This window comes from Rhipicephalus sanguineus, chromosome 1 (genome assembly GCF_013339695.2).
Source record: "Rhipicephalus sanguineus isolate Rsan-2018 chromosome 1, BIME_Rsan_1.4, whole genome shotgun sequence".
Taxonomy (NCBI): Eukaryota; Metazoa; Arthropoda; class Arachnida; order Ixodida; family Ixodidae; genus Rhipicephalus; species Rhipicephalus sanguineus.
Genome location: NC_051176.1, coordinates 229,346,901 through 229,358,380, shown reverse-complemented (window position 1 = coordinate 229,358,380; position 11,480 = coordinate 229,346,901).

Genomic DNA, 11,480 nt, shown 5'->3' with positions numbered 1-11,480 from the left:
AACAGTGTACGCTTACTTTTAGTACGCTATTAGACAGCATAAAACTATGATGTGAGCGTTTTCGCCTGTTACGTGGACTACGCAATCGGAAACGACCCTGCTGCAAGCGTTTTCTCGAGAAGGCCCCTTACTAGCGTTCGAAATCGTCGACCCGTGGACCTTTGGGTGGATCAAAAAAAAATTTATTGAAATAAAAATAAACAGAGGAGTTGCTGTTTGCTGGCGATGGCTACCTCTTCAGAAATTATCATTTTAGCGAAGTCCGAGAATGTGTGAAGCACACAAGTAGACACGCGAGCGATGCATAGTCGAGTCGGTACTCATCCCAAATGCCAGCATCTTCAAAGAAGTGTTGAAACGACATCATTGTTTTGTGATTTTGAACTCTTGCTGGGCTTCGATAAAAAGAGGTCGAGCAGCTATGGCGCGGCTCGATCATTCTGCGCTTTCCAAAAGTTATTTTTGGAAAAATAATTTTTGCTGAAGGCTACTTTCACGAGAAAGCTGTCGCAAACGGAGAAAAGCTCTGCGAAGCGGACTATGTCTATATAATGTGTATAAGGTGTCGGAGAGCCGGTACCGTGCCGTAACAGCGACTGCCTCGTCATCATTTTCTGGCTGCGTTTCGGGATTCGTGTCAGACTGTTCAGGCAGACAAGCCTTCATTGATAAGGCAGTGCTGCATCGTTTCCGTGCTGCCCGCTTTCGCAGTAAAAAGAAAGAATGAAAGGTACGGGAAAAACTGCGTTATTTTTTTCCCCCGAGGAAGTCCGCGGTAAATCCGCGGGCCTCTCACTGGAACGACTTTCTTACCTAATAGTGTTGTGAACTGTAATACTGTAGAATCCAGGCCCGTAGCCAAATTCTGATGGATGGGATTGTTTTACCGAAAATAAATATCGAAAATAGATGTTTTCCTAAAATAATCAAGGCCTTCAGCAAGTGCCCCCCCCCCCCCCTCCCGAAAAAAGTTCCTGGCTACGGGCCTGGTAAAATCATTTGTTACTTAAACGCAAACCATTCATTTCTGTTCATGATAGTTTTTTTTTTTTTTTACCTCTATAACCATTCCTACAAGGGCCGTTTGAGCCTGCAGTATGTTCTAAAAAAAATAAATAAATATGCACGCGGAGGTTGATCAAACCGTGGTAGCTTCAGGGCTTAAAGTCAGGGGGGGCTCGGGGGGGCCCGGCCCCCCCTGGGCCCCCCCCCCGGAGGGGCTGTATGTATGTGTGTATGTATGTATATAGGTCGCCACCATGGTGTCGGAACGGAACGAAAACCGAAAACGAAAAACGAAAAAAACGATATTTTGGACTGGAACGAAAACGTAACCGAAACTTTATCTATTATTTCGTTCCGGAGTGAAAACGAAATTTTTTCAATCGTTTTTCGGTTCACGAGAAAACTTCGCGATCCGGAGCAACTGAGCTCGTGCAATGTGAGCATATCTCAGGGTACAGTATTAGCGCGTACCTCAGGCAGGAATTCCAAAGCAAAGATACGTTGAAATTGTGCGAAAAACGAAAACAGTGGCAACCAGAGATGTTTATATTAACGCAAGTGGATTTTTGCGCGCCTGTCACGCAGGCCAGCGTAGAGAGGGCATTGTCGGCGCTGAAGTTTGTTACAGCGAAAGCTCTTATGAGATCACAACGGCTGATTTTGGCGCCATAGTTGTCCACCGCCGCCGGTGTCCGTGACCGCTATCGCATGATATAAAAAAAAATAAATGAGAAACAAATTTCTAGGATCGGATGGCATTTCAACCCGCGCCCTCTGCGTGGCAGTCGGGTCTTCCACCACAGTGCCACGCTAGTGCTTCTATGCTTGCGAGGAGCGCAGGACAAGCGTGAGTGCTGACGAGCAGTGCGGCCCAGTGTTCCGTATTCAATACAAAGGCACAAGGTGCCCGAGCGGTGCACTGTTCGAACTAATACCAGCAGATCTAGAGGGTCTTATTCCTCATTAACCAAATCTTATTTTTCTCCATATTCACAACCGCTCCAGACGCGTGGCAAAACTGCTTAGTCTTCCTGAATACTACTTTTGTCAGCATAAAAATAGGCTACGTCGTCATTTTAGCATTAACACATTTAAGCATAAACAATATTAAAACACCACCATTCGTTCAAACATGCTGACCATGCAAATACTATAGGTAGCGGGAGAACTGCCCCTATGGGAATTAGTAGGGTGGTTGTACTGCGCGAGATATGCAACCAAGCTTCTATCCCTCGACCTTGGTAACCTGTTTTGCGTACTCAGTTCTTAATGCATCTAATGACATCAGCTTTATAGGGCGTTCATTCTTAACTCAATAAAACTATCAAGATGCCTTTCTTACGTGGAGGAATTACATTGATGGAATTGAACTGCCCGGCCATACCCAGAGTGCGAATGGGCTAAGTTTTTTCATTCCGAGGAATTGAAAGGAATGGAATTGCGGCAAGTATAATAATTGAAATGGAATGGAGGCGCCCATTCCGCCACACTGCTTCCCACCCACTGCAAAGTGCTCAGCCATAATTCTTCATCATCATCAGTCACAGCGCAAAGTGCACATAATGCCTTACAGATGTGTAGCGTGTACCACGAGACTCCGAAGAATGACGAAAAATGGCATAGTGGGAACTTCTCTACTTCAGAAGAATTGGGATGATTTATGGCGTAGTGGGTACCTTGCATGTGTACTTGTGTTATTGCCCCAAGAGACTCTCCAGCGGGCTCTACAAAGTCCGATCTTCCAGCTTTCGTTGTTACTGTGCTGCGTGTGTCGCGCAGGCCTGGCGATCTCTTTATCAGAACAGCGGTCTCGCACATCAGAGAGTACACTCAATGACGTGCTGCTTCTGAGATCGTGCTCACTCCCTTGACACAAAGCAATGAGCCCACTAAAAAATTCGTATTTTTCTTTTGAGAAAATAAATACTATGACTTTGAAATTAATACTGGTTTGTGCTAGTTGGTAGAAATTCGTGGTACAGTTACTCCCGCTCCTCTGAAGAACGTATTTTACCCCTGTCCCACTTTCCTAAGAGCAGGGCAAGTAACTACATCACAAATTCAATGTTCGTTATGATTACCTTAACTTCAAATTTTTCCGTAAAAAAAAACCGTTACGAACCGTTACGGAACATTTTTTTTTTTCGTTCCGGAACAGAAACGGAACGGAACTTTTTGCGGTGGAACGAAACTAAAACCGAAACGAAAAACATTTCGTTCCGACACCCTGGTCGCCACCCTCTGAGGGCCCCCCCTCCAATCAAGGGAGACTTTAAGCCCTGGGTAGCTTGCTTAGCACGTAGTGTGTCGGGCTGCTGGGCGCGGGCTATATAGATTCGCGGCCACGCCGGCCGGATTTCAATGGAGGCAAAATACAAATAACACCCGTGCACGTGGGTTTAGGTACATGTTAAAGAACCTCAGGTGGTGGAAATTCATCCGGAGTCAATATCACTATGACGTGACTCAGAATCTTGGTTTTGGCACCTAAAACCCCAGAAATTGTTGAGGTTCATCAGGCAACTGATTTCTAGGCAGACACAGGGAAGCGAAAAAAGTAATGCAACACGTTAGGCGAATGAAACGACGAGTGAAAGACATCTGACACTCCTCTAGCGACGCATAAATTCCGACGTCACTTCGCCACGGCAGCCAATGCAGAAGAAAGCTTTACCGCACCAGCCGACTCCAGCGAGCAAGGCTCCGAGTAGTCCCCTGCATATGTAACAAGAACCCTGTCTGATATAGCACGAATTAAGTTAAACGGAGGCATCTCAGCAGCACTGAGTCTCCATCGCGTGCGTATATATATATTTTTTTGTAACACTTCGGCGGCAAAGTCGCGCGTGACCCCGCGCACATCTCGTATGATAAGGCAGCTTTCCTTCCACATAACTGTTTGCAGATAACGTAGACTACTCGCCTGTCTTATCGTTCACTTTACGCGGCGACAACAGAAGGGGTTTGGCAGTGGTGGTCCGATGACAAAATTGTTATATGTCGTATATGCTGCATTAATATGCTCGTTTTATTCCCGACAAAACGCCGGCTACATATTCGTCTATTTGGGCCTGGCTCCCACTGCTGGCCGTCTTCACTATCGAATAAATCAAGCAGGCACGCGAAATTCGCTTCAGAAATCAGCGACGCCGCTAGATAGGACGAGCAGAACGTACTCCGATCGCTCGACTGGATCCAACGCCGCCTCCCTTCTGCTCCGTAGTGTTTAGAAGGAAAGACGTAGAAGGATACACCCTGCCTCATTCCTACGTAGTTGTGACACTTGAACACCCAACAGTACCGCCAGCCTCCTTTTGTTTTCCTTCGGCGTTCCGCGCCCGCATCGCTTCTACCAATTGCCACTCCCGTCCGCGGGAGCGGCTGAGATATGCGCGCTGTGACTGGGCGAGCGAAGGTCGCGCCAACTGCGTTTTTTTTTTAATTTGGTGTCGGTTTTCTACGTGAAATTTTCCGACCTTCATCAATGTATAAAAATTAGCAGCGTTACCCTTCAGCAAATTTTAAAATGAATGTGGATTCTGCGCATAAATAACTTCTATTCTTCCATTAGGGTTGGATCGACTTACTGTTTTGGTTTAAAGTTGATTAGTCTATTTTCGTTAATTACTGTTCAAAATTTCACTCCTACCCATTTGAAAGCGCGTGGCGCTGTGATCCAAGCAATCCCGCAAAAAGTGCCCAAATATATTATCTTAATCCTGTATTTCATAAGATATTCGGACTCATTTTCTGAAACAACCGGCATAGCAGGCCTGTACCATACTGCTTTATGACATGATGCCACTTTGGCAGAAGTTTTGACATCACCGCTTTGGTCGCGCCGGGCTTGGCAATGTGAAGTTTTGGTCTGTTGCATCCAACGCGCTGCGGCGTTGCATAGAACGCGCACGTGAAAGACAGCGCCGCGACTGCGATCAGTGGACTTGGGTGTTTGCTAGGTGTATGTGCAAGTTTGTGATTTGATAAGGGGAATCCCGGCATGGGTGTAGCCAGAAATGTTTTTCTGTTGGGAAGGGGGGGGTATTCAACTTCCTCTTTTATATATGTTCGTACGTGTGTTTGTAAAGTCACGTCTCGTTAATATGAACGCCTCCGTTCCCCAGAAATATCGTCTATAATGTGAGTCGTCCATAATAGCAAATCAAAGTCAAAAACACAAACATTAAAGGGGCCCTGTATCACTTTTGCAGCATGGTAACGCTGCCGATCGGTAGTCAAGGCACCTGAGAACACGTGAGCCAAACATTATAGGGCAGCACGCAGCCTGGAATTTGCAATGCATTGTCAAAGTCAGTTAAAAATCGCTCGCTTTACTCGCGACAAATGATGCCATAACAAAATATAACAGCACGAAGGACGGGACTGAAGACACAAAAACCACAGGACGAGTGCACAGGACAGCACTCGTCCTGTGATTTTTGTGTCTTCAGTCCCGTCCTTCGTGCTGTTATATTTTGCAATGTCGCACCAACTTGCCCAGACAAAGTGTCTGCGATGCCATAAACCCAGGGTCCACGGCCATTGGTGATTTGAACATCGTGAGCGGTAGAGTTACCGCGGCTGCCGCAGCATGCCGCCACGTGCACACGCTCGCTCGCGATCACATTAAAAGTAAGCCGCTTGTTCGATGAAAACAACGAAAGCGCTTTAAGGTCATGACGCGCGCTGACGAACGGACGTAGCTTCTTGTCCCCTTGTCATTTTTCTTCGAGTTGGTGTGCCTGTTGAGCGGATCCACCGACAAACTCCAGCATCTGCTCGCCGCTCACAGGCTCCCAGGCGTTGGTCTCTTCCTTTTTTTTCAAGAACGCCGATGCTTCTTTATCTGGGTTTTCTTCACCGACCTGTCGAAAAGCTTCACGAAGTGCAGCGAATGGAAAGTCATCTATTGGATCACTTCCGTCACTTCCATAGCAGATCCTGGAATGTTCCGTGCATACAGGCGCGAAACTTCTTACTTTGCTTTTGAATTTTTTTGCTTTGTGGACCCGTGTCTGTAATAACGAGACAAAAATGCCTTCATTTACCAGGTTAGTTCTGAAAATAGTGTCCATAGTGTGGACTGCGAGTGAGGTTTCTATACTAACGGGGTAGACTAGCACGGCGAGAGACCGGTCGCCGTAAATATTCATATTCTTTGAATCTTTATTCCATGCGTAGTACGTGAATTTCGTCCATATTGCGGTGTGTCCATGTTAACGAGACATGACTGTATGTGTGCGTGAATACGTATACATGCAAAATTTTTAAATGTGGGAGGGGGGAGTGAACCCTCCCTCCCCCGTTTCCTTCCCTGGCTACGCCAATGATCCTCGGATACAATGGATGGCAGTTTTTGCGATGTTGGGGCCTGTGAGTACGAAGGAAGAAAAATAGAATAACGATATTGTTACAGCTTGTAAGAACCTCATGATAAGGATGATTTCTGACATTAATTTCAGTCCGCTCAGTACTGTAATCTTTTACATAGGCAAAGAAACATTTAGGATCTCATTTTCAGCGCTTTTCGACAAACTTAATATGTATTTGTGCCACTGTTCTTCCTATGCATTACGTGCTTCACCTGGCTTCGTAATACACTAAATTTTTCGTACCAATATAACATCATGATTCAGTTTTATAGAACTTCCTATGGTACCTAAGGTTTTTACGAGGTAACCCACGTAAACTATTAGAAAACAACGCCGACCACACTTGACTATCAAGCGTAGTTTTCAACAGCTCTTTGCTGGGAATCGAATTTTGCAAAGGTTGCTTGTTTTACAGAATCAGTAAGCATGCCAACTACACTACGTTGATATCTGTGGCGCGATACATTCCGGACCAGTCGGCATCATTTAAAAAAGCGCTAAAGACCAAGCGAGCAGGGGCGTAGCCCGGGGGGGGGGGGGGGGGGGGGGGTTCAACCCCCCCCCCCCGAAATTTTTCAATTTTGCTTGCGTATATATAGACGCACACATACAAACTCACGCAGGAACATACATAAAGTATGGTTGAACTCCCTCCCCCCCCGAAAAAAATTTCTGGCTACGCCCCTGCAAGCGAGTCGCCATTTGAAGAAAGGAAACAAGAGAGGAACGGAAATGTCTTCACGTTCAACAAGATTCGGGGTTCGGGAGGTTCAACCCCCTCTCCCCCCGGACATGTAGCAAACCTGAGGCCCTTTTACCGTTTCTATCTTTCTTTCTTTCGATCTATCTATCTATCTATCTATCTATCTATCTATCTATCTATCTATCTATCTATCTATCTATCTATCTATCTATCTATCTATCTATCTATCTATCTATCTATCTATCTATCTATAAACCCCCTAACCCCCGGAAATTTAGCAAACACACGGCACTTTGAGCGTTTTCCTTTCTTTCTCTCATCTATCTATCTATCTACCCTCTCCTCCCCGGTCCCCAGGTAGCACACATGGTCTAGAAAACGTTTTTTAGGGATGAAACGGATAAAACGGATTCTAAACCAATTTCGATGTTTTAAAAACGTCATAGAAAATCCGTATTATATCCGTTTTTGATAACATCTAGAAAACGCATTTTTTAAGACCATTTTGGTCTGGAACGTATATTTGAAGACGTTTGTTCGATCCTAAACCAATTTCGACGTTTTAAAAACGTCTTGTTCGTGACGTCTGGAAGACACACTTTATAACACGTTTTGTCGCCCAGCAGAGGACCGCGCGCCACTTCGCCCATGCATGCATGGGCATGCATGAACCATCGCGAATTGAAATTTGAACTCGAGCCTGCGCACGCCATCTCTCATTGCGATAAAGAAAGTAACGCACAAAATGCGTATGGTGTCTACCAGGGGCGTAGTCAGAAATTTTTTTCGGGGGGGGGGGGGGTTCAACCATACTTCATGTATGTTGGTGCGTGCGTTTGTATGTGTGCGTGTATATATACGCAAGCAAAATTGAAAAATTTCGGGGGGGGGGGGGGTTTGAACCCCCCAACCCCCCCCTTGGCTACGCCCCTGGTGTCTACATTGCATCAGCAATAATGAAGACTTCAAAGTTCGTTAACCAATCAACTTCACGTCATTTACTGTAATTTACTCGCAGCGATAACCGTCTAACTTCCGCGCGAAGGCCTTAGCGCTGACTGTATCCATCCGCGCGGCCGTTGCTTCTGCAATGTCAGTTAAGCTCGCCGATTTCGCATGGGCGGTCGAGCTCACCGGTCATGCACTCTTTTGCTATATTTCGTGCTTGTGTCGTGGTTCGTGGAGGCTATAAACGCAGGTGTGAAGAAACTACTTCGCTGCGTGTTAAACTTGTGGACCCGAATGCAAGTATGTCTCTGTGGAGCGACTGTTACACTGACTGACGGTTAGAGTCCCGTAGGATTCTCTGCGGAAAAATTCACTCATCAGCTTGCGCGCGGGACGCTCTCGCAACTTCCTTTCTTCTATGCTCGAGGGACGGGCGTGGTTACTTTCATGTGCGATTAGTTTTCTGTGGATTTGCGGATACTGTAAACCACGGGCTTCTGTCATTTTTGAAGGTATGTTCATTTTTACTGCATTTGCGCTCAGTATTTGAGAACTATGGCAAATGAAAAAGCGTGTTCCATTGCATCACGGGCTGCATATGTTTCAGCAGTACGTTACTGCGGAATTTATTCAGCACATATAATAAAGCTGTCTAAACGTAAATGCACGTCGTGGTTTCCGTTCATGCTCGAACGAACATGAGCGAAAACCATATTTATATTTGTTAACCTAATTTCAGTAAAATGACTGTCTTTTCTTGGCCGCTTGATGAGGTGGTTTCAAGATACACATTAGCTTAAGCTACGTGTGCCGCGTAAGAAGCAGTTTTAGAATAGGGTACGCAAAGATAGCGTTCGTTGGGCGCATATGCTATTTCCGCCACTTAAAAAGGCCAACTCCGGCGATTTTTCGAGGTCGATGGATCTCAATAAAATTCGCTGGGTACGTTCCTTTGCACGTTTCCGTCATTTATGCCAAATTACAGGCTTGATACATGCGCAGATTGTTTGCAAATGAATTTCAAAGATTGTCTGCAAACGCCCTCCTGGCTTCCCACAATTATTGGCAACATTGCGTCTGTGACGTCAGTATTGGGAAGACGGCGGAAGTGACGCAGCCGAGGGCACCGCTAACTTCGGCCGCTACAGCGAGCGTCTGCTGTGCTGGCCGAGACACAGTCAGTCGCAGACATTACAGCTGATGCGCGGCGTGCTCACCTCTCCACTGTGCGCCTGCTCGTCCCGGCTGTCACAGTTTTCACAGGGGGGTGAAACTTCGCGGCTTTTCTTTCCCGTGACCGCAGCGATCCTAATGTTTGGGGGCTGTACTATACCTACGAGCATAAATGAACGTTCTTGTTCCATTTTATATTTATTGCCAGTTTACTTATTAACTCCGGTGTTTTTAATACGCAAGTGGACGGAAAGGTCTCGGAATACGCAAGTGGACGGAAAGGTTTCGGAATTGCGAAAATACGAGCGCCACCCGGTGTGGAAAACGGGAACTCGTCAGTCGCAGACATTACAGCTGATGCGCGGCGTGCTCACCTCTCCACTGTGCGCCTGCTCGTCCCGGCTGTCACAGTTTTCACAGGGGGGTGAAACTTCGCGGCTTTTCTTTCCCGTGACCGCAGCGATCCTAATGTTTGGGGGCTGTACTATACCTACGAGCATAAATGAACGTTCTTGTTCCATTTTATATTTATTGCCAGTTTACTTATTAACTCCGGTGTTTTTAATACGCAAGTGGACGGAAAGGTCTCGGAATACGCAAGTGGACGGAAAGGTTTCGGAATTGCGAAAATACGAGCGCCACCCGGTGTGGAAAACGGGAACTGCACCGTGTTATCTCTCACGGCGAAAAAGGGGCGTTTCTTCTCACGCGCCCGGGTATGCTGCGGCTTACGGTGTCCCAAAGGCCGCTTTTACCACTGTAAAGTTTGTTTCAGCGAAAGTGGCAAAACCCTTGCAAGCTTCAGCGAAACAGACGCATGAATGTATTCGCGCCGTTATCACAAATCGTGCTGTGCTGAGCGGTGTCAAAATTCTTCACGCCGCACCGGCATAAAATTCTTTCGGATCCGCGGCGGACGAAAGGTACGATCTGCATGCTGCTCGTTTTGTTTTTCTACGCTTGCACGGCATATCAGAATACGGTTGCAGCAGTAGCTGTGTAATTTAATTGAGCATACACGTGCGTAATTTATTTATTACATTCTGATTGTCTGCTTTTGTTTTTGTGTTGTGTTTTTTTACTGTATGAATGGTACGCTTAGGCAATAAAAGATTCAAACAAGCTATGCTCTTTGTTTCTGTCTAATTTATGTGTACACGTAAACAAAAACACAGTCTTACTTAGAATAAGTGGTGCGAAAATAGGTGGATGGTCAAACCTTCATCAATCAGAACGCAACGATTGTCGTTTTGATCATGTGGCGGGTTGCGCAACAGGAAGACGGTCGCGCGCTCGCAATCTGAATACCTTCCACTCGCTCAGTTTGGCTTGCTGGTGCATCCCAATTGAATTTGGCGCTAAATCGCTCCCCCCGCTAAAGTCCCTATACGCCACTCGGATCCTCAGTCCTCAACAAGATGGCGTCCCCCAGTGCGTGTCTGCAATGCGCCACCATGTTTTAGCACCGCCTCCAAACACCAGGTGTTCGTCTGGCGCTGCGAGCGAATATCGCGTTCCATGGAAGGTATAGGAAGTTTCACTCCCTTGGTTTTCACACTCCGCGCCGGCGTGACCGCCATGCCTTGCAGGACTTCCGGTTCGTTCGTAACAACGTCTACGTCATACGTAGACAGTACACTCGGTTTGGTTTCGGTGTCGCGCTTTTTTGCTTATTTAAAATTATTCTCCAATTTGCCGAGTATTTCTGCTATCGGGCCGGTAACAGGAGCGTCTCAGGAACATAAAAGCACCATTACTTTGACATGGCCAAAAAATCGCCAGAGTTGGCCTTTAAAGGGACACTAAGGACAAATAACAATTTATGTCTGAGTGAAGGCTCAATGTATGACAACTTCTAAAACGGCAATATTATCAACAGCAGTGCCCGACTTACCGAGAAATTAACACTTTCGTGACCGCGCCTATTCCCATCGATAGTATGTTATCGATGACTTCAAGATCAAGTTTTGGCACTGTCTGAGTGGTTCTGGACTGCTAACGCGATACAAAGCATCAAATAACATGTTTTTTTATCAGTTTTGTTTGCGAGTTTGTTTTTTTCCACCGCGGGGAGATTTTTAAAGCTCGTTCGCAGTCGGGTAGGTGAGCGCTCGTTGTTTCAGACTTCGCGTTGACGCCGCTCGCGGGTGCTCCACAGAAACGGCAAATTTCGACGGATTCCGATTAATTTGAGTGGGAATCTCTGGATGATGGTAGCAGCACAGACACGAAAGACGACTTCGATTCGCCAGGCGAAGTTGTACGGACGGCGAAAGTGC